We start from the raw sequence: 24,428 nt of genomic DNA on the forward strand, positions 1-24,428 counted from the left end.
AATCCTGTTTAAATAAGTTTAAAGTTAACTCGAGGAGTATTTGGGGTTAAGTGTAGCATTTCATCAATCTCGTATATAATTGTTCTATCAAATTAAAAGCATGTTCTATGAGGTATAACGTTTTTTACCCTTGTAAATAATTAATCAGATAATTAATAAGAATCCGGATTTGGCCAAAGCATATAATTGAATTAGCATGTATATTTTCTTCTATTTTTAGAGACAAACACATTAGAAATGTAGTCGCTTCAGGATATCCTTTCTAAAATAATGAGACGAGCCTCACCAAATTAAAATGCAAATCGCGGGGCCCTCAATAATTAACCTTAATAAATACTTAGAATTCGGGATGGACTGTTTAGTGAATTTCACTGGCTTTTCCAAAGATAATAACGCGTTAGACTCTTTAGGCGCGACTCAATTGAAATTACATTCTTAAATCCGGGTGCACATTGATGTGACCCAAATCCAAATCTCAACAGAGTCGAAATGTGTTAACAACTACGGGTGCATTGATTGTGACGTGGTTCGAGATGCATTTTCACGACGTTGCAATTCTCTAAAAAATAAATGATAATAATAAAAGCGGTTTAAACTTAATAAAAGCACATAAGTCACAACATGTATTTAAATCAGATATTTAGCCATTATAACAATTTAAGCGACCGTGCTAGAACCACGGGATTCGAGGGTGCCTAACACCTTCCCTCGGGTCAACAGAATTCCTTACTTAGAATTTCTGGTTCGCAGACTTCATTTGGAAAAGTCGAAAATTTCCTCGATTTGGGATTCAAGATAAACCGGTGACTTGGGACACCAAAAGTCAAACCTTTCCCAAGTGGCGACTCTGAATTAAATAAATAATCCCATTTCGAATATTGTCACTTAAATTGGAAAAACTCCCTCGCGCATTTTACCCTTCGGGGCGGGGCGCGCAAAAAGGAGGTGTGACAGCTCTGGCGACTCCGCTGGGGATTTTTTTCCCAGAACCACTGGTTCAGGGTTCAAGAATTCGAGCTTAGAATAATTGTTATATTTGGCTTTATTATCTGATATTTATTACGTGTTTTGATATAACGTGCTGAATGTTGTCTTTTACGGCTGTGATATTATCTGAACTGTATATAAACTGTGCCGAAACCCTTCTCTCTTCACCTCCGGGGAGAAGCTCGCTGGTCGAGGCTCCCTATTCTGTTAGTGTCAATACCTGAAATAAGAAAGAGGACGGATAAGTTACGAAGCCGGACGGCCTTTTGGTTCCCGGTAAGTTGCCCCTCCTCGACTCGAGTTGTCCGCTCGGGTACACAGTCTAGAACATCTACCCAGGTTATAAACCTAGTATAACGAAACCTCATGTCGGATCCCTAGTAGGAACGCTTATCTGCATCATGTTGCATTTGACATAGGGGACTCAACACCGGGGTTGGGTCCGTCTAGGACAGGCAACCTGGAATGAAAAGACCATCCTGCTGCATCCCGTTTGATTTGCGCATCTATTTGCTTCAGATCTGCATGTTGACCGGTTTCCGAAAAAATTTCAATAAAAAGATAGCAGGGTAGGGAGATAATTACTTATTCTTTTGAAAAAGAACCAATGTCCAAGTAATGTCAAAACCTCACCGGAATTTTCTTTAAATATATATATATATAAAATGAAAACAAAGCTTGTCTTTCAGTTTGACTATTCCTTTTAATCACTTTCAAAATCCAATATATATATAAATAAAAAAAAATCAAAAAATTTGTTGTTTCATTTATAGTACCTCTTTAAAAGATTTTCGAAATTTCAAAAAAAAAAATGAAAAAAGGGAAGTTTAAAATGTATAAGTATTTCCTTGGTCTCTTTTCAAAAAAATAAATAATAAAAAAAAATAAAAAAAAACATATAACAACATTCCAGAAAAAATAGTTATTCTTCTTTTCTTTAAAGGATTTTATTTTTGTTTCCCCTATTTTGATCCGACCGAACTACGCCGGTTTGATTCTCACACGTTGTGAGATACGTAGGCAACTCTCATCGGGTCCAACCTCCCGTTTTACAAAAAAAAATCTTTAAAAAAAAGATCTAGATAATTTTAATTTTTGAGTCTAATAAAGGTTTTTTTATCACCCTAAATAAATGTGCAGGATGAGCACGATACAAAACGAACCTTTTTCAATAATGACCAAGATCCCTTTTGAGTTGCGATTATGGTGGAACGACTTAGACAAGGAGGGGCAAGGCAAAGTAAGGAAATATCTGAAAAATCTCCCGGATTTACTAGACATTCAGCCTCAGGGCGATATTATCAGATCATTGGTCACTTACTGGGATTCGGCGCACAATGTATTTCACTTCTCAGACTTCGAGCTCACCCCTACTTTGGAAGAAATAGCGGGATACATCGGGGGTGATGAAGCTCCGTTAAGGTTCAAATACTTGATTGCACCTAGGGCCGTCACGGTACACCGGTTTCTGGATTTCCTGAAAATACCCCGAACATTTCACCATCCGGATCTTGCCAAAGGTTTCTGCAGTCTCCACCTCATGTATGCTGGATACGGTCACGAGGGTGGGTTCAATAAGACGGATTTAAAATTGTGTAGTAAAGGCAACCGACAAAAGTGGGATGAACACAGGCTGTTAGCTTTTATGACAGCCTTCTTGGGTCTTATAGTGTTCCCAAGGAAGGACGGAAACATCGATCTAAAAATAACTGGGTCGTCAGTACTTTGCTTACCCAAGATAAAAGTACTCTGGCGCCTATGATTATGACTGACATTTTCCGGGCTCTCACCGCTTGTCGAGCCAGGGGCGACTTCTTCGAAGGATGTAACCTACTGTTGCAAATGTGGATGACCGATCATTTATGCCACCGCTCCCCGCTCTTGGGTTACGGTTCGCCCGAAAAAACTTGTATTGGAGAATTCTACACAAGAATCAAAGGGTTCAATTTACCTGAGGGAGTCACATCATGGACCTCATTTCTCCGAACTCTCACTGCTAGCCAAATCCAGTGGACGATCGGATGGTCGCCTATTGAGGAAATCATATACATGCCGGCAACCAGGCCCCACTTTCTGTTGATGGGACTTAAAAGAATCCAACCCTATGCACCATATCGGGTTTTGAGGCAACTTGGGAGATATCAAGTGGTGCCGAAAGATGAATATCTGAGTACCCAAGTGATTGAAATCAGTCCGGACGGTCGTTTCCCCGAAGAAGAAGTTCGCCAAATCTGGAGTGAGTGCCAACATCTGACAGCAAGCACTTGTGTGATGGATATAGCAAAAGGGGAAGTTGCCCCAGGGTACCACGCTTGGTTCAGAGGCGACCTGTCTTGCGAAAGACCAGCTAAGAGACCGCATCTCAAAGATTTTGTAGAATCGTCCCAAGGGCAATGGAACTGGTTAGCAAAAGAAAAGGGGTATCGGGCAGAGATCGGTGATTTGAAGCTACAAATTGACAGTCTGAAATTCAATAACAGCATACAAATCGCGGCAGATCGAAGCGAAAAGAATAAATTGATCCAAGAGAATGAAGAACTTAAGGCCCAAATCCAAAAATTGAGATTGTCTCTTGATGAACAACCCAGAAGTCGATCAGACCAGCAGTTGATTAAGGGTTTAAAAAGAGAAGTCACGGAATGGCGAGATGGTTTAGAAGAATCTGAAAAGGTCATGGCAAAGCTCAAGGCACAGTGGGGAACAAGAGTAGAGAAGCATCGCCGATACTTGAACCAATTGAAACGCGACCACGAGAAAACTGTTGTCAAAATGAAGAGAGAGATGGCTATACTTGAGATCAAAACAGTTAATCAGGCCAAGGATTTCCAAATTGAGAGCAGATACTGGTACAACTTGTTAGCCCAGATGAAGTTAGAAGTACGGCGACTGAAGAATCAGCATATACAGGATTCTCAGGTATTCAAGATATGTAGCGATCAGATAAAACGCCTACTCGTAGAGAAGAAGCAAACCAGAGATAGGATCAAGGCCATTGCCCATGCCATCACCAGACGATGTCTACGATGTAAGAACATGACCAGTGTTACCGTCCTCTCGGCAGTGATGGGTTATGTCAAGCAGACCATGCATGAGCTGGAGCAGCTTGAGAGGGATCTCACACCTAGGACCGCGGCGAGGCCAAATGATGCCCCGCGGGCACCAATTTTCAAAACCATAATGTACTCATAAGTCGAGTCTGTATCTTAGCATCTTCTGCCTGTTTTTCCCATCAGTTTGTTTTAGTCTATTTTGAGTCTGGGTTTATTTTCAAAGTTTGCTCTTTCTTTTGCAAAATGTAGTTTGTAATAGACCGTTTCAACAATAAAAGGTGTGCTTCTTTTATGCTCATTTGTGTTTTTGAACTACGTAATGATCTGATTCACGTGGCATCGTGATACGTAGGCAATCCTCATCAGATCCGGTCGCGGTTTAACCAAAGAGAAAAATTAAGAAAAAAAAAAGGAAAATAATAAAAAGCCTAAAAGAATGCCGGAATGACACATTCTTTCGTCGCAAACATGTAGGAATCCATTTAACTGTATAGGTGCATCATGCCCCAACGTGAGATTGCCTATCTGTTATTTGATTCGAATTAACCGTTCGTTTGTCGTTGAGTTCCTTCCAGGTTTTTGGAAAAGGTGGTTGGTTTGGTGAAAGTCTGGCCTCGCACTCATACTTCACGAGGTCGAAAGGGAGTGTTCAATTACCTATTGTTAAGACAGGAGGCAGTGCTCACACTTACTTCACAAGGTCAAAAGGAAGTGTAGAAATGTCTTCAGAGATTCCGTTGCCAACAATCCCTGTTTCCGTGGAAAGTTCTATCTCGGCTGTCCTCACACCCGAGTCCGCAACTGCGGAGGAAAATAAAATCCTACGGCTCCGCATGTTGGAAATGCTGGACGACTGGAATAATGGGAAAGAGCCGCCAAGTATCGTCCCCGGATTCCCTGAGTTATTCTCTAGGACAAGCGGGACTTCTAATGTCCCCATAAATTATCCTGCTACCCCGTTCGAGTACCCAGCCACTTCAGCCTTCTCTGCTGGATCACCTTCTGAGTCTTATCCCCGAGTGTCAACATCGAATGTAAACACAAACATCTTTACTGCACCACCTTGCCCGATCACGGCCCAACCTGCTGCATACAAGCCGAACTTTGACTCATCCTCGTTTACATTCCAAGCCCCATCTTTCTCAATGGAACCAACTAGGTTCGCCACCAACACTAACCCTCCACAGCCTCAGTGCGAGCTTGCACCGGGGCAGGATCAGAACCCCAGATTTGTTGAACAAAATGAGATGGCCAAAAGAATGAGAAGCCTTGAACAGAGTTTGAAGAACATGCAAGGTTTGAGCGGACAGAAAAGCGTCTCTTACGCCGACCTATGCATGTTCCCTCACGCACACCTACCAGTGGGTTTCAAGACCCCAAAGTTTGAGAAGTACAATGGGCACGGTGACCCCATTGCTCACCTCAAGAAATATTGCAACCAATTAAGGGGAGCCGGCGGAAAAGAGGAATTGCTAATGGCATATTTCGGGGAAAGTTTGGTAGGAATAGCCTCGGAATGGTACATGGACCAGGACATGTCCTGATGGCATGTTTGGGATGATCTCGCTAGGGATTTTGTGAGACAGTTCCAGTATAACATCGACATCGCACCAGACCGAAATTCTCTATCGAACTTGAAGAAGAAACCTTCAGAAAGCTTCAGAGAGTATGCTATCAAATGGCGCGAGCAAGCTTCGAGGGTGAAGCCTCCCATGGATGAGGTGGAAATGGTCACTACTTTTCTCCAGGCTCAAGAGTCTGACTATTTCCAAAACATGATGTCAGCCATGGGAAAGCCGTTTGCAGAAGCGATTAAGATTGGAGAGATGGTGGAGAATGGGCTAAAAACGGGTAGGATTTTGAGTCAAGCAGCCATAAGGGCAACCTACCAAGCCGTCCAAAGCGGGTCTGGAGGAATGGCAAGAGGGAAGAAAAAGGAGGAAACGGCTATGGCGGCATCAGAAACAAGGGAATATCGTAATCCCAGGCCCCGTTTTCCAGAAAGGACTCCACAACACTACTACCCTCACCAAAACATGGCATATGCTCCTCAACCATACATGGTTATGAACACCCAGCCTTATGTCCATCCGCCACAACAAGCCAACCGAGGCCAAGCTCCACCTCCTAGAAATCAGCCTCCATACCGCAACCACTATAACCCACAGCCTCCGCAAAATAATTTCCGTCCTCGGGAACCACCTAGAAGGCGATTCAACCACCTCGGCTGAGTGAGCCAGTGGTTATCGGACGCGTGCCACAAAAACCGATGACTAACCCATCCACAGTGCCGTGGAATTATCAAAGGACGTTGGTAACGTACAAAGGTAAAGAAGTCACAGGGGAACTTCCGGAAAGTACTTTCATTGGAAGGTATTCAAACACCCAAGAGCTGAACAACGCCACACGGAGACGCTTCCCGCCAAAGAAGCCCGTAAGCATTGAAGAAGCGGAATTTTTCTTCCAACAAATGAAAATGCCAGACTACGAAGTAGTAGATCAACTACGCAAATGCCCTGAGCAAGTGTCCATACTATCTCTGCTAATGAGGTCAACCGAGCATCAAAAGATCTTACTCAAGACCCTGAATGAAACATACGTACCAGCTGAAACCTCAGTTGAACAACTGGAACGGATGACGGAGAGGTTCTTTGCCATCAACCAAGTCTCTTTCAGCAAGAACGATTTACCCCCAGAGGGAGCAGCACACAACAAATCCTTGCATCTAACAGTTAAATGCGAAGGCTACTACGTCAAGCGGGTGATGTTGGATGGGGGTTCAGGTGTCGACATTTGTCCCCTCTCCACACTACAGAGAATGGAAATTGGGACCGGAAGAATCCACCCCAATAATGTCTGCGTGAGGGCTTTTGACGGCATCAAGAGAGACACCCTTGGGGAAATAGATTTGATTTTGACCATAGGGCCAGTAGAGTTTGAGGTAACTTTCCAAGTACTTGACATGGATATGTCCTACAATTTCCTCCTTGGCAGACCTTGGATTCATGCGGCAGGAGCTGTGCCTTCCACTCTTCATCAGATGGTGAAGTTTGAGTACGAAGACCGAGAGATCGTGGTCCATGGAGAAGACGAGCATGCTATTTATCGGGATCCATCCATCCCATATCTTGAACCAAGAGAAGGGAGCGAACACACGGTCTATCAAGCTTTTGAGATTGTGCTAGCAGAGCAGCATGAAGAGGGAAAACCTTTACCCCAACCTTTCTTGTCTAACGCCTCGGTTATGGTGGCTAAAGAGATGATCCGGCATGGATTCAGGCCAGGAAAAGGGCTCGGACGAACATTGCAGGGAATAACGGAACCCATCACCCTGCCTTCCGCCAAAAAACTTTTTGGGATCAGTTTTCAACCGACCCCAGAAGATGAAGAATGGGCAAAGAAAAGGAAGAATAAGGGGTGGAAATTGCCTCGGCCACTGCCGGCTTTATATGAAACTTTCGTCGGACCAAGATACACTGAAGAAGAAGACGACGAGATTTTCACGGTTGAGGAAATCGAGGAGATATGTGGGGCAATGAGAAAAATGCTCTACGAGGCTCACATGGTTCAACCAGGAGAAGGCACCAGCACCGCCGAAATACTATATATGGGGCAAAACGCCAAACTCCGAAACTGGGAGGCCATGCCATTCCCGACTAGACGGAAGTCCGGGTAGACCTGTCCTGCCACCTTTACTACATCACAAGTTATCTCCAGGATATAACTTGGATGTTTACTTCTTTTACTTGTTGTTTTGAATTCCTGAGTTTGTAAACATTGTTGTCTTCCAAGTTTCAAGAAGAAAAATAAAAAAAAAATCATCGTTGTTTTCCCATTTTTCCTTTGTTCTGATTTTGTTATTTTTCCTTTATCTTTTCTTTCAGTTATAATAATGCGGCTTTAAATATGACATGCTCGCGGACTTCACGCCCAGATCACAGTGAGCTATTTAATTGTGAAATAATGAACCCAGAACCAGAATATGATGAAGGAGAGGCTTTTAGGGAAATAAACCGAGAGTTGGAACAGTTTGAGAATAAACCTAAGCCAAATCTGAATGACACCGAACCGGTTAATTTAGGAACTCCTGAAGAAATCCGGGAGACCAAAATAAGCATTCACACGGACAAGAAAACGCGAGACGCGATAATTCAACTTCTTTTTGAATTTAAAGATGTGTTTGCTTGGTCATACGATGACATGCCGGGATTAGGTGTTGATCTAGTGGTTCATAAATTGCCAATTCACCCTGATTGTCCTCCAGTTCAACAAAAGCAGCGAAAGTTCAAAACTGAGGTCAGTGACAAGATTAAAGAGGAGATCACCAAACAACTGAAAACGGGAGTGATTCGGGTAGTCCAGTATACAACATGGTTGGCAAATGTGGTTCCAGTGTCGAAAAAAGATGGAAAGACTCGGGTATGTGTGGACTATCGAGACCTGAATAGAGCGAGTCCCAAGGATAATTTCCCATTGCCCAACATCCACATCCTTGTTGATAATTGCGCCAAGCACGAGATACAGTCTTTCGTAGATTGTTACGCTGGATATCATCAGGTATTGATGGATGAAGAAGACGCCGAGAAAACTGCCTTCACCACGCCTTGGGGCACCTACTGTTATCGGGTCATGCCATTTGGTCTGAAGAATGCTGGGGCTACTTACATGAGGGCCATGACTGCCATTTTTCATGACATGATGCATCAAGAAATAGAGGTGTACGTGGACGACGTGATAGTCAAGTCCAGGACGCAGGATAATCACATCCAAGACTTGAGGAAGTTCTTCGAGAGACTGAGGAAGTACGACTTGAAGCTGAACCCAGCCAAATGTGCTTTCGGAGTCCCATCGGGCAAGCTTTTGGGCTTCATAGTAAGCAGGAGAGGTATCGAATTAGATCCAACAAAGATAAAATCTATCAGAGATCTACCTCCCCCAAGAACGAAGAAAGACGTGATGAGTTTGTTGGGCAGGTTAAACTATATCAGTCGATTCATTGCCCAACTGACGAGCACGTGTGAGCCCATATTCAAGCTTTTGAGGAAAGACGCGGCGATCAAATGGACGACCGAATGTCAAGAAGCTTTTGACAAAATTAAAGAATACCTTTCAAATCCCCCGGTTTTGGTCCCACCAGAGCCATAGAGACCACTGTTCTTGTACCTAACGGTCTTGGAGAATTCTTTTGGTTGCGTCCTCGGGCAACATGACATAACCGGAAAGAAAGAACAAGCAATCTACTACTTGAGCAAGAAATTCACCGGCTATGAGGCCAAGTACACTATGCTGGAAAAAACATGTTGCGCTCTGACGTGGGTTGCTCAAAAGCTGAGACATTATCTTCAAGCTCACACTACTTTCCTCATAAGCAGGCTGGATCCTTTGAAGTATATATTTCAGAAACCAATTCCTACTGGAAGATTGGCCAAGTGGCAAATCTTGCTTACTGAATTCGACATAGTCTATGTCACTCGCACGGCAATGAAAGCCCAGGCGCTAGCAGATCATTTGGCCGAAAATCCAGTCGATGAGGAATACCAGCCATTGAGTACCTACTTTCCGGATGAAGAAATAAACACTGTAGGAGTGGTCTCGGAGAATGCTCATGTTTGGAAGATGTTCTTTGATGGAGCCGTAAACGCCAAAGGTGTAGGGATTGGGGCAATTTTGATCTCGCCCTCCGGTCAGCATTATCCAGCCACAGCTAGACTGTGTTTCTTTTGCACAAACAATACAGCTGAGTATGAAGCCTGCATCATGGGCATGCATATGGCGATCGATCAGGATGTCGAAGGCTTACTGATCATGGGAGATTCTGACCTGATTATCCGGCAAGCCCAAGGTGAATGGGAAACTCGGGATGTCAAGCTTATCCCTTACCGACAGCACGTGGAGGACCTCGGCAAGCGTTTTAAATCAATAGAGTTCAGGTATATCCCGAGGTGTCACAATGAATTAGCGGATGCACTTGCTACTCTGGCTTCAATGCTACCCTACCCAGGCAACGCCCATGTCGATCCCTTGGAAATCCAAATCAGGGAAAGACACGGTTACTGCAACGTAATCGAGGCAGGATCAAATATGCAGCCTTGGTACCATGACATCAAGAGGTTCCTGAAGACGCAAGAATACCTCGAGCACGCTACTGGAGATCAAAAGAGAACCATTAGATGGCATGCAAGCGGTTTCTTTCTGAGCGGTGAATTGTTGTACAAGAGGACCCCGGACCTCAACCTACTAAGATGTGTTGACGCCGAGGAGGCAAGAAATATCATGCACGAAGTACACGCAGGAGTGTGCGGACCCCACATGAACGGGTACGTCTTGGCAAAGAAAATCCTTCGAGCAGGTTATTACTGGATAACCATGGAAAAAGATTGTTTTAGCTTTGTTCAGAAGTGTCACCAGTACCAGGTGCACGGTGATTTGATTCATGCACCTCCTACGGAATTGCATCCCATGTCTGCACCTTGGCCATTTGTTGCATGGGGCATGGACGTCATTGGACCAATCGAGCCAAAGGCTTCAAATGGACACAGATTTATACTGGTTGCCATCGACTACTTCACAAAATGGGTAGAGGCTTGTCACTCTCAAGTCGGTCACTAAAAAAGCTGTAGTGGATTTTGTACACTCAAATCTTATCTGTCGTTTCGGTATTCCTGCGACTATCATTACAGATAACGCAGCAAACTTGAACAGTCACTTGATGGGAGATGTATGCGAGCAATTCAAAATAACGCATAGGAATTCTACTCCTTATCGGCCAAAGGCCAATGGCGCTGTAGAAGCGGCAAACAAAAACATCAAGAAGATTTTGAGGAAAACGATCCAAAGTTCCCGACAGTGGCATGAGCAGTTACCATTTGCATTGTTGGGGTATCGCACTACGGTACGCACGTCAGTAGGAGCAACTCCTTATCTTTTGGTTTATGGGACCGAGGCTGTAATTTCGGCAGAGGTAGAAATTCCCTCGCTTCGAACTATTGTTGAAGCAGAAATCGAGGACAACGAATGGGTTAAGACTCGACTGGAGCAGTTGACTTTGATTGATGAGAAACGAATGGCCGCGGTTTGTCACGGACAGTTGTACCAACGAAGAATGGCCCGTGCTTACAACAAGAAAGTCAGACCTAGGAATTTCGAAGTAGGTCAACTGGTACTGAGGCGTATTCTGCCACATCACCAGGAAGCAAAAGGGAAATTTGCTCCAAATTGGAAAGGTCCATACATCATAAGGAAGATATTGCCCAGCGGAGCATTGTATCTAGGTGATATCGAAGGAAATGACCCCGAAACAGCAGTAAATGCAGATGCAGTCAAGAGATACTACGTTTGAATGACACCCCAGCGGTCCTGACACATTTGAAATGCCGAAGGTTTTATTCCCACTATCAACTCTCTCTACGAGCCTTTGAGCCGGTTACAAAAAAAAAGAAAAAAAAAAGAGAAAAAAAAAACAAAACAAACAAAAACAAACAAAACAAAACATTGATTGAGGCCTGAACTACGTTTGACTTGATTCCGAAAGAATACGTAGGCAGCCTCTCCCTGAGGTTCAGTCACACCAACAATAAAATCCCATTTACCCTGAAATTGAAACCGGGGCACGTCAAACGATTTAAAAGTCATAGTATCATCTACCTCTCTTTACCAAGCACAACCCTTCAGATCAATTACCAAAGGTAGAGGGAAGCCAAGAAGCGTCACGAATGGAGACCGGCACACTCTGAATTGAGAGAAATAAAATGAGAGAGTCTCGACGGTGAAAACCTACGGGCACCGCAAGCCGACGGGAGTAGAGAAACCAAAATGAGAGAGAGCTTGTTTAGTAAAAATTCGCAAAGAGTGCTATCAAGCGACGACAGGAAGAGAAATGAGAGAGGTCGACTAGCGAAGACCCGCAAAGGGCGCTGTTGGCCGAAAGGATGACTCCACCTCAAGAGATTTTGGCATGTCCTACCGTTTTGAAAACGCAGATCCATTTTGGTTCAGGGGAAAATTCAAGTCATTGAAGGTCACGCATCCAGTCCAAAGAGCATGTCATGTCCATTTAAAGTCAGCATTGTTTTCCTCAGATAAGTCTTTTTCATCCCGAAAGGGACACTTCTTTTCTGAAGTTTGCTTTCTCCTTTCTTTGTTTTTCTTCAAATCCCTTTCATTTTTAACCCTAAGTCTCCAAATATACCGGAAAGGATAGGTGACAGGTTTGGTTTCACGAAATTCCGTTTCACGAAGGAAAACGCCTCGTTTCGTTGGTACGTTTGTCCAAACCTGATGAATCATGATGTTTGACTGCATTTAAAAAAAAAAAAAAAAAAAAAGAGAGAGAAAAATTTCCCCAGCAAGTCCGCCTTGTACAAATCCCCACAGAACTTCCCTTGTATAAATCCCCACAGAACTTCCCTTTGTACAAATCCCCACAGAGCCTCCCTTTGTAAAAATTCTCCAACGAGCTTTCCCAACAAATCCTTGCAAGTCCTCTTTGCAAAAAATCTCCGGCAAGTCCGCCTTGTATAAATCCCCACAGAGTATCCCCAGTAAAATCCCCGTTGAGGATCTCCAAGCAAAACGGGACACAAAAAGAGCCTTACAAGGCAAATCATCACGGAATTTGGAAATACAAGCCTGAGCAGTCCAAAAGGGTTTCACCATTTGAATCCAATCAATGGCAGGATTTCTCAACAGAAATAAGGACGCAACAAAGCAATGGGAACAATCAAGGTCACCGAACCAACCGCCATTTCCAAATTAACAATTGTTCTTTGTTTGAGAAGTTGAAACAGGTATAATCCAAGACAACCGTGCAAGAAGCAGGTGTCACCCAAAGAAGAAGGTACATGAGTACAAGAAACAGTTTGGCAATAAGGAATGCACTCGAAAGGTAAGTTTCCAAGAGATTCCCTTTTATCTTCTACTAAAACAAGAAAATTCAAAAAAAAAGAGGTCAGTTAGTATCCTCGAACTTTGTCCCCAGCCAGTCAGGATTAGGGTTTTAAACCCTAAACTGAACTTTTCCCTTCAGTCAGCATTAGGGTTTTAAATCCTAAACTGAACTTCTTCCATTTAGTCAGCATTAGGGTTTTAAACCCTAAACTGAACTTTTTCCTTCAGTCGGCATTAGGTTTTTAAAACCCTAAACTGAACTTTTTCCTTCAGTCAGCATTAGGGTTTTAAACCCTAAACTGAACTTTTCCCTTAGTCAGCATTAGGGTTTTAAACCCAAAACTGAACTTTTCCCTTAGTTAGCATTAGGGTTTTAAACCCTAAACTGAACTTTTCCTTTAGTCAGCATTAGGGTTTTAAACCCTAAACTGAACTTTCCCTTTAGTCAGCATTAGGGTTTTAAACCCTAAACTAAACTTTTTCCATTCAGTCAGCATTAGGGTTTTAAACCCTAAACTGAACTTCTTCCATTTAATTAGGATTAGGGTTTTAAACCCTAAACTGAACTTTTCCCTTAGTCAGCATTAGGGTTTTAAACCCTAAACTGAACTTCTTCCATTTAATCAGGATAAGGGTTTTAAACCCTAAACTGAACTTTTCCCTTAGTCAGCATTAGGGTTTTAAACCCTAAACTGAACTTTTTCTTTAGCCAGCATTAGGGTTTTAAACCCTAAACTGAACTTTCCCTTTAGTCAGCATTAGGGTTTTAAACCCTAAACTGAACTTCTTCCATTTAATCAGGATTAGGGTTTTAAACCCTAAACTGAACTTCTTCCATTCAGTCAGCATTAGGGTTTTAAAACCCTAAACTGAACTTCTTCCATTTAATCAGGATTAGGGTTTTAAACCCTAAACTGAACTTTTCTCTTAGTCAGCATTAGGGTTTTAAACCCTAAACTGAACTTTTCCTTTAGCCAGCATTAGGGTTTTAATCCCTAAACTGAACTTTCCATTTAGCCAGCATTAGGGTTTTAAACCCTAAACTGAACTTTTTCCATTCAGTCAGCATTAGGGTTTTAAACCCTAAACTGAACTTCTTCCATTTAATGAGGATTAGGGTTTTAAACCCAAAACTGAACTTTTTCCATTCAGTCAGCATTAGGGTTTTAAAACCCTAAACTGAACTTCTTCCATTTAATCAGGATTAGGGTTTTAAACCCTAAACTAAACTTTTCCCTTAGTCAGCATTAGGGTTTCAAACCCTAAACTGAACTTTTCATTTAGTCAGCATTAGGGTTTTAAACCCTAAACTAAACTTTCCCTTTAGTTAGCATTAGGGTTTTAAACCTTAAACTGAACTTTTCCCTTCAGTCAGCATTAGGGTTTTAAATTCTAAACTGAACTTCTTCCATTCAGTCAGCATTAGGGTTTTAAACCCTAAACTGAACTTCTTCCATTTAATTAGGATTAGGGTTTTAAACTCTAAACTGAACTTTTCCCTTCAGTCAGCATTAGGGTTTTAAATCCTAAACTGAACTTCTTCCATTCAGTAAGCATTAGGGTTTTAAACCCTAAACTGAACTTCTTCCATTTAATCAGAATTAGGGTTTTAAACCCTAAACTGAACTTTTCCCTTCAGTTAGCATTAGGGTTTTAAATCCTAAACTGAACTTCTTCCTTTCAGTCAGCATTAGGGTTTTAAACCCTAAACTGAACTTTTTCCTTCAGTCAGCATTAGGGTTTTAAACCCTAAACTGAACTTTTCCCTTATTCAGCATTAGGGCTTTAAACCCTAAACTGAACTTTTTCTTTAGTCAGCATTAGGGCTTTAAACCCTAAACTGAACTTTTCCTTTAGTCAGCATTAGGGTTTTAAACCCTAAACTGAACTTTTTCCATTCAGTCAGCATTAGGGTTTTAAACCCTAAACTGAACTTTTCCTTTAGTCAGCATTAGGGTTTTAAACCCTAAACTGAACTTTTCTTTTAGTCAGCATTAGGGTTTCTAAACCCTAAACTGAACTTTTTCCATTCAGTCAGCATTAAGGTTTTAAACCCTAAACTGAACTTTTCCTTTAGTAAGCATTAGGGTTTTAAACCCTAAACTGAACTTTTTCTTTAGTCAGCATTAGGGTTTTGAAACCCTAAACTAATTTTTTCTTTAGTCAGCATTAGGGTTTTGAAACCCTAAACTGAACTTTTCCTTTAGTCAGCATTAGGGTTTTAAACCCTAAACTGAACTTTTTCCATTCAGTCAGCATTAGGGTTTTAAACCCTAAACTGAACTTCTTCCATTTATTCAGGATTAGGGTTTTAAACCCTAAACTGAACTTTTCCCTTCAGTCAGCATTAGGGTTTTAAATCCTAAACTGAACTTCTTCCATTCAGTCAGTATTAGGATTTTAAACCCTAAACTGAACTTTTTCCTTCAGTCAGCATTAGGGTTTTAAACCCTAAACTGAACTTTTCCCTTATTCAGCATTAGGGTTTTAAACCCTAAACTGAACTTTTCCTTTAGTCAGCATTAGGGTTTTAAACCCTAAACTGAACTTTTTCTTTAGTCAGCATTAGGGTTTTAAACCCTAAACTGAACTTTTTCCATTCAGTCAGCATTAGGGTTTTAAACCTTAAACTGAACTTTTCCTTTAGTCAGTATTAGGGTTTTAAACCCTAAACTGAACTTTTCCTTTAGTCAGCATTAGGGTTTCTAAACCCTAAACTGAACTTTTTTCATTCAGTCAGCATTAGGTTTTTAAACCCTACACTGAACTTTTCCTTTAGTCAGCATTAGGGTTTTAAACCCTAAACTGAACTTTTTCTTTAGTCAGCATTAGGGTTTTGAAACCCTAAACTGAACTTTTTCTTTATTCAGCATTAGGGTTTTGAAACCCTAAACTGAACTTTTCCTTTAGTCAGCATTAGGGTTTTAAACCCTAAACTGAACTTTTCCTTTAGTCAGCATTGAGGTTTTAAACCCTAAACTGAACTTTTCCTTTAGTCAGCATTGGGGTCTTTAAACCCTAAACTGAATTTTTCCCTTTAGTCAGCATTAGGGTTTTAAAACCTAAACTGAACGTTTTTCTTCAATCAGCATTAGGGTTTTAAAACCCTAAACTGAACTTCTGTCCATTCAGTCAGCATTAGGGCCCCAACCCTAAAACTGAACTTTCCCCAGTTGGTCAGCATTAGAGTTTCAACTCTAAACTGAGTTTCTCCCCAGCTAGTCGGCATTAGGTCTCCAACCCTAAATTGAACTATGTCCATCCCGCCAGCCTTAGGGCTCCAACCCTAAACTGAGCATTCATATCTTGTGGCCGTATCGTTGATCCAATCCCGGAATTGGCATTTTGGAAACTGAAATTTTCCAATTCCTTCATCAATTCTATGAACTTCCTGGCAAATAACTCACGAAATTTTCCTAGTGAAATTGGGGCAGAAAATTTCGTTCGTTTATTTTTCCCCGCAGGTCTAACCTCGAGGCGCATGGATCGAGACGACCCACGAGATGAGTCTGAAAACCAGAATAAAAAGGGGGAAGAAGAAGAAGATGTCCCGAGATACAGGAGAAAATGAAAGGCGGATCGCTCCAAGACTTGATCAAGGTCCCGAACTCTGCCAATCACGTCTCACTCAGTATCCCAGAGATAAACAAGCACCTACAACTCGCAAGCATCAAGATTCGGATCGAAGTCTCCAAGCAAAATCAGCTAAGACCCAAGATCAAGTCGCAAAAGAATCATAGATAGGAATCTTGTAACTAGCAGTTGACATGCATATAAGTATTTAGTTCAGTCTCAAGTTTTCTTTGGTTGTAATAAGGCGGTCAGTAAAGCAACAATGACAACAACAACAGTAATAACAGCAAGCATTGCAATCCCATGGTAGTCCCAGCTGCCGAAATTTCCCGAACTACATTGACCTGATTCCTGTTTAGCCCAGGATATGTAGGAAATCTTCGAAGCAAAGATTCGGTCAAATCTTTCAAAAAACAAATGCTTCACACGGAGTAGTCCAATAGGCAAAAGTCGCTCATATCCGCTCACTTTATCTTTGCACGAAAACTCTTCGTGTTTCCGAACAAAGAGGGGTAGCTGTGAGCACGTGATTTTTGTTTTATGCAACAATCACTCCAAGAGAAAACAAAATAATAGCAATTGGTCTTGCTGTACAATTTTGGATTTTTACGTGGCGTTTCGTTAATTATTTGTGATTTTGTCCATTTTATTTTTTATAAAACAAAATATAAAAAAATGTGTGTGTGTCGTGTGTATTTGAACCGTAATTGATTTTAAAAGCAAAATCGTAAAATATATGAGCCTTTTATTCTATTTTAATGATTTTTATTTTTAATTAAATGTCAATGTGAGTGATAATTGTTGTTTTGAGTATTTATTAATATTGGTATGATTTTGTTTTTAAGAATTTTTATTTTTTTTAATTATAAGAAGGGAAACATTAGATTTGGGCCAAGATTTTAAATAAAATCAGGCCCAAACCAATGCAAATGACCCAGTCCAACCAGGCCTTCTGTAAGACGCCCCAAACGACGCCGTATAGGCATCATTTCTCCGAGCCATTGATTGGTTCAAAGGAACGGCCCAGATCAGGCCAATCCTTTACCCAAACGACGCCGTATAAGGCCGTCTAATCTCAGTCGTTCAAGCCGGGCTGATCTAACAGCCCTCGTCCCATCTCCTTTACCCGTTATCAGACCCGACCCAACGAAACCCGGCCTCATCCACCCCAGTATGAAAGCAAACGACACCGTTTCTTTTAATGGAAAGATCACAGCCATTGATCAGTGGCAATCCAACGGCCAAGACACAATCATCCACCCCGTATAAGAAAACCTCATATCACACCCTGCCCCCTATCCAAACCCCCCCTGCCTTAGGTCAACCCCTTCACAGACCCCAACCCCGGAACCCTAGAGCCGCCCCCATTTCCCTTCACCAAACACCCGGCGGCATGAACGTCGGTGACCTCCACCTTAACACCATAGATGCACCTCACCATCCTGAACCCAAATCCACCAACCCCTTAGCTCGAATCCCCTCCCACCTTCTCGAATCTTCATTTGAAGATTCGAGTCGGACCTCGACTTACACCTATGTACCCCAGCTTCACACCAGACAGTCCCCGGACCTCCTTCGTGACCAAACCATGCTTGGTTTGGTCCGAATCTAACAAGGGAAACCTAGATCCCAAATCTACCCTTAGGAACCCTAGAAGTTCTGATGCCTGGTTTGTGTCCGTTTAAGCCAAGTGATTAGGGTCTAATGGACCTTAATCGAAGTGTTCTCAGTTGAGAACACTTCGATTAAAGTCCGTTCAACCCCAAGAAGGTCCATTTCAAATACGAACTGGTTTTTCTGATTTTTTATTTTCAAGGACTTTAAGGTAAGTTTGTTTTTCTTTTCTTTATTAATTTCATGTGTTTGTTAAAGGTCTGTTCGTATGGCCAAAATGTTTTGTTTAATTGTGTCTTTAAAATTTTATCAACTGTTGTTGTCCACCTCTGTGTCTGATCGAGTCTGTCTTCTATTCACTGATAATGTGTATATGTGTATGAACTGTGCAATCAATTGAACTTTGAAATTGACTGATTAATTGATTCCCCAGTACAACTTTTGCTTAGTCAGTACAATTTGAATCCTTGTTGATACTGTTAGATTTCTGACCATTAGCTTCGACTGTATGTGTTACCATTAGTATAGTCGAGTCGATACACATCGTCAATAAGTTCAAAGCTTTGAATGACAATAATTTGATTGGTTTTTCTGCTGAAGTCCTACTTAAATCAAATTAGGAATTGAGTATAACTACTTATAGTTGTTGTATTTGAATCAGAAATTTAAGGGTCTGGTCTGTAACTGCAGTTTGAATTGGGGGGCATGTGCACTTGTGCACAACATGTGCATAAAGGCCTTTATTAAGATTAAAATAGTTTGACAGCATATGCTGTCAGATTATATTCTTGCTTCCCATGTCTGCTTTTAGTTTAATAAGCCAATTAAAAGGACTGTCAGGGAATATCATGGGGGGGTTCCTAATTTTAAATGTTTGAGTGGGAAAAACAGCTGAAAAGGAATAGGTTCTGAGTTGTTTAACATGCTGTGAAAGCTGATGTTAGGCTATAAAAACAGGCAGAAGTTCCATTAGTCAGGGGGATTGAAAAAAAAAGAAACTCAGACAGATTAGAGGGGACTGAAATTGGGAACTAAAAGGAGAACTGATTTTGGAGATCTAGGAACTAGATTTTCAGACTGAAAGATTAGAGGTTGGAGGAGAAAATAGAGAGGCACATACATATACACATTGAAAGATAGAAGACACAGAAACAAAAATCAGAAACTTTTTCCTATTGTTGTTGGATTTCACTTGTTTCCAACCTGTTCAATCAATTCTGATCCTCCCAAGTCTTAACTAAGTTTACTGGTTGTGGGTTGCATTGGTTTATGTCTTGAATTTGGTCTATCTGAAGTTTGATTCTACCCCACTGTGTGCTGCTATCATTTGGCTATTTTTCCATTAGCTATAGTTGCATCTTGCACTGGGATTTGTTCTGTTACTATCTGCTGTTACTGCTGCTGTTTGGTATATGCTACTATTGCTCTACTGACTTCCCTGCTTCTTCGTTGTAAGCATTTCCAGGTACACATTTCAAGCCCCCCCATATTGGTGTAACTGATTGTAACAATGAAAAACATGAATTGAAAGGTCTGAAGGAATTATAATCATCTGTTTGTTTACTTACAACCCTTTATAAATGTTGTTAAGTTATGTAAACTTTAGTCTATAGTTCAATAGAGAATGTATTAGTAAGTTTGTACTTAATCGAAGCTTATATTGATCTAAAACCTCGATATGTGATTCGTTTAGAGGTATACAGGAGGTGACTATATAAATTCATGTAATGTGTAACCATTTAATGTAATCATTAATTCGAACTTTCCTTTAGTTGTATTGAGCACGTTAGGACTAATTGGTTTTTCTAAAATATTTTCGCAGACAACACAGTTTTAAATCTGGGAGTTTCGATTTCGGTAGGCAGTTCTTTTTAGGATGAGTTCCGAATATTGTTAGTAGCACCATCTAATGAGTAACTTTATTAATCCTGTTTAAATAAGTTTAAAGTTAACTCGAGGAGTATTTGGGGTTAAGTGTAGCGTTTCATCAATCTCGTATATAATTCTTCTATCAAATTAAAAGCATGTTCCATGAGGTATAATGTTTTTCCCCTTGTAAATAATTAATCAGATAATTAATAAGAATCTGGATTTGGCCAAAGCATATAATTGAATTAGCATGTATCTTTTCTTCTATTTTTAGAGACAAACACATTAGAAATGTAGTCGCTTCAGGATATCCTTTCTAAAATAATGAGATGAGCCTCACCAAATTAAAATGCAAATCGCGGGGCCCTCAATAATTAACCTTAATAAATACTTAGAATTCGGGATGGACTGTTTAGTGAATTTCACTGTCTTCCCCAAAGATAATAACGCGTTATACTCTTTAGGCGCGACTCAATTGAAATTACATTCTTAAATCCGGGTGCACATTGATGTGACCCAAATCCAAATCTCAACGGAGTCGAAATGTGTTAACAACTACGGGTGCATTGATTGTGACGTGGTTCGAGATGCATTTTCACGACGTTGCAATTCTCTAAAAAATAAATGATAATAATAAAAGCGGTTTAAACTTAATAAAAGCACATAAGTCACAACATGTATTTAAATCAGATATTTAGCCATTATAACAATTTAAGCGACCGTGCTAGAACCACGGGATTCGAAGGGTGCCTAACACCTTCCCTCGGGTCAACAGAATTCCTTACTAAGAATTTCTGGTTCGCAGACTTCATTTGGAAAAGTCGAAAATTTCCTCGATTTGGGATTCAAGATAAACCGGTGACTTGGGACACCAAAAGCCAAACCTTTCCCAAGTGGCGACTCTGAATTAAATAAATAATCCCATTTAGAATATTGTCACTTAAATTGGAAAAACTCTCTCGCGCATTTTACCCTTCGGGGCGGGGCGCGCAAAAAGGAGGTGTGACAAATGGTCATAGAGTAAAAGGCGAGTAATTGATGGCGGTCGATTATGTTTGAAATAATTGCAGGATGTGAACGTTATGAACGAAAACCGGAGCGAAGATTGCTCCTGTTTGAAGAACGGTTACTTCATGAATTACCTGCAAAACTTAAAACACGATGCATTCAAATATATATGGGTTATTGCAAGAATTAAAACATGATGCAAATTCCCTTTGGGCCATGAAGGTTATCTTTGGATGGTGAGGATGATGTCCTTAGACCATGACGTCCTGGGCCATGAATCGTGAGATAAGGGATTCGCAGGCCATGAAATGATGTCCTCGGTCTATGAGAATGATGTCTTTCAACCATGACGCCTTTGAATAATGACGTGCAATATTAAGAGATCCTCAGGCCATGGAATGGTATCTTCCGGCTATGAGGATGATGCCTTCGGACTATGATACCTTTGGATAGAATGGCAGTGTTCCAGTCCATGAAATGCAAAAATATGATGCTTGGTCATATGCGAAACAAGATAGAGCTTAGTCTTGTGTAATATTAGGGGAGTGCTTAGCCCCAAGTGAGTAGAGGACAGTGATAGTGCTAAGTCTAGAATAGCGTAATGGAGATAGCATTTGGTCTTATGCAGGAAAAGGCAATGCTTAGCCTCATGCCAGAAGAGGAGACAATGCTTAGTCTCATGCAAATAAGGGAGGCAGTGCTTAGCCTCATGGCGGAAGAGGAGACAATGCTTAGTGTTACGCCCCGCAATATTACGTTGATATTACGTCCCACAGTATTATATTACGATGATGTTACGCCTTGCAGTACTACATTATAATGATGTTATGCTTCGCATTATTAAATTACGATGATGTTGCACCTTGTGGTATTGTACATTGAATTTGTCGTAAGGTAATTGACATCAGTCCAAGGAAAAGATTATTTGGAAATTATAAGGATTATGCTATTTCAAACAGGTGATGAGTAAATTCTTGAAGGTGAGAGGGGAAGCAAGTCAAAGAAAATGAATTTTCGTCCAAGTTTGGCATATTGGGATAAAATTTTGGTCGAGCGTTAATACCCGATATTTATGGACTAGTACCATACAAGGTACCACATGACTATGATAGTAAGTTATATAAAGTCTATGAAGTGTATTAAAAATAAGTAGAATTTTAAGTAATTTGAGATAATTCTTAATTTTGCGGGTAATTGGTTAATTACCGGGTAACGAGAGACTACCTAATTATGTAATAAGTGGATAAAGATTAAACCTTCCCACCCCACCCCTACGTAGAAGCAAGCCCCACCACAAGCAAATGACTCCTTAGTCATTTTGATTAGGTGTCAATCAAATTAATAATTAAAGGACACTTCATGCCTTATATTGGTATACAATTCCTACAATTCAAGTTCCTAGATATGACCACCATTTTTTGGGTGTCATGTGTTAGTATTTTCAAGAAAGCAGATAATTTCTCTTTTCACATTAGATCCTAATTCTGTCTTTCTCACAATTCTAGATTCAGAAAATCATCGTACATTGTTTCCATGCTATAGTTGTATGTATATCATTCTATTTTTGAAACTTGATGTTGCACTGTACGGATAGTACTGAAACAACACTCTGATAAATACTCTTGATGTTACCATCTCCATATTTAAGTTTCTGTCAAAATGTTTCCTCTGCTTCTTAAAGTAGGAGCACTCTTTATCCTTTCGCCAACGAGAATTGTTAGAACCGTAGCAATGTAAAATTTTGCTATTCTAAAGGAGTGCGGTGCAACCTTTTTCAAGTCATACGAATTTTTTTTCCTACTCCAGGTATGTTAAGGTTATTCCTTCTTTCTTTTGGCATGATCCAAGTAATACAAATGAAACGAGCAAAATACGTAACTTTCATAAATGACTCTATTCATATAAATACTAGGGGTGTCTATATTCTTGATTCCCCATGTGAATTACTATTATATCTTCTGTTCATGGGTCTCAGAAAAATACGTATTTGATAAAGTTTATCCGAAAGGCATATGTATTTTTATGGCATTCCGAGAAAATCTTATTAACATACTTCTTATGCATTTCATGCATTTATACATGTACATCGACACATGACCAGATGACATTATATACGCGTATGTATGTGTATATATAATGGGATATGAGAAAAGGTTATGGCGTTATATATGCACCACCACCTGATCAACTGGAATACGTTGATGATTTTGCCCACAGTGGCCGAGATGATATGATGGGATACCCTCAGAGGCTTGATGATGTTATGAACACATGTACATATGCACAACATGGCCTTCATACACATATGCATGACACTATAAGTATTTCATAATTTACAAAGTTATCCAGACTTACAGGTTGAGTCATTTACTTTATATTTCTTCCATGTCTTTTATGTACTTATTTATGTGCCTTACATACTCGGTATATTCTTCATACTGACGTCCCTTTTCACCTGGGGACGCTGCGTTTCATGCCCTTAGGTCCCGATAGACAGGTCAAGAGTCCTCCAAGTAGGCTATCAGCTCATCGAAAGATGTTGGTGCACTCCACTTGCTCCCGAGTTGCTTGTTGGGTCAGTATGATTTAGAAGCATATTGTTTGATATTGTGGGGCTCTGGCTCGACCTTTATGTTAAGTATGTACTCTTAAAGGATTGTAAACATACATCATGTATACGAATGCTTGTATGGCCTTGCCGACCTATGTTTTGAGTTTATAAATGATCACGTTGGCCTTATAGGCCTGTATATCACATGTATAAGTTTTTATATCAGGTTGGGCCATCCTATATTGAGTATTTCCCTATGTTTATTCTAGTTAGCCCATGACGGCTCGTTTGCCCCATTTGCTAATGAGAGTGTAATAAGAAAGATACGTTACATTGGTACTCGGTTAAGTAAGGTACCAGGTGCCTGTCGCGGCCCATCGGGTTGGGTCGTGACAAAAGTAGTATCAGAGCAGTTCTATCCTAGGGAGTCTATAAGCCGTGTCTTGTAGAGTCTTGTTTATGGGCGTGTCGCGCACCACACTTATAAGCAGGAGGCTACAAGTCATTTATGACTGTCACTCTTTCTTCTTACTCTAGATCGTGTGGTAGAGCTCAGTTGTAAGATCTCAATTTCCTAAACTCTATCTTATTCATAATACGACGATGCCTACATCCAGAAAGACAGGTGGTAAGAGATATAGTTGTGGAAGAGTTGAGTTAGAAGAACTCGATTTTTGCATCATGATTATCATGGATAAATATGAAATATTCAGCAGACCATGTGTATACTAAGATGTGTAAGCTTCTTGATTAGGATCCCTAAGGTAAGAATGCCTATTCACTTTTACGATAAAAAGGAAAAAGATAATCAGAAAGTAGACAGCAGAAGCAAGGTGAAAAGGGGTACGAGGTACCGAATCAATGAAGATTATCAGTATTTTCAACTCAGA

This window comes from Nicotiana sylvestris, chromosome 9, assembly GCF_000393655.2.
Source record: "Nicotiana sylvestris chromosome 9, ASM39365v2, whole genome shotgun sequence".
Lineage (NCBI taxonomy): Eukaryota > Viridiplantae > Streptophyta > Magnoliopsida > Solanales > Solanaceae > Nicotiana > Nicotiana sylvestris.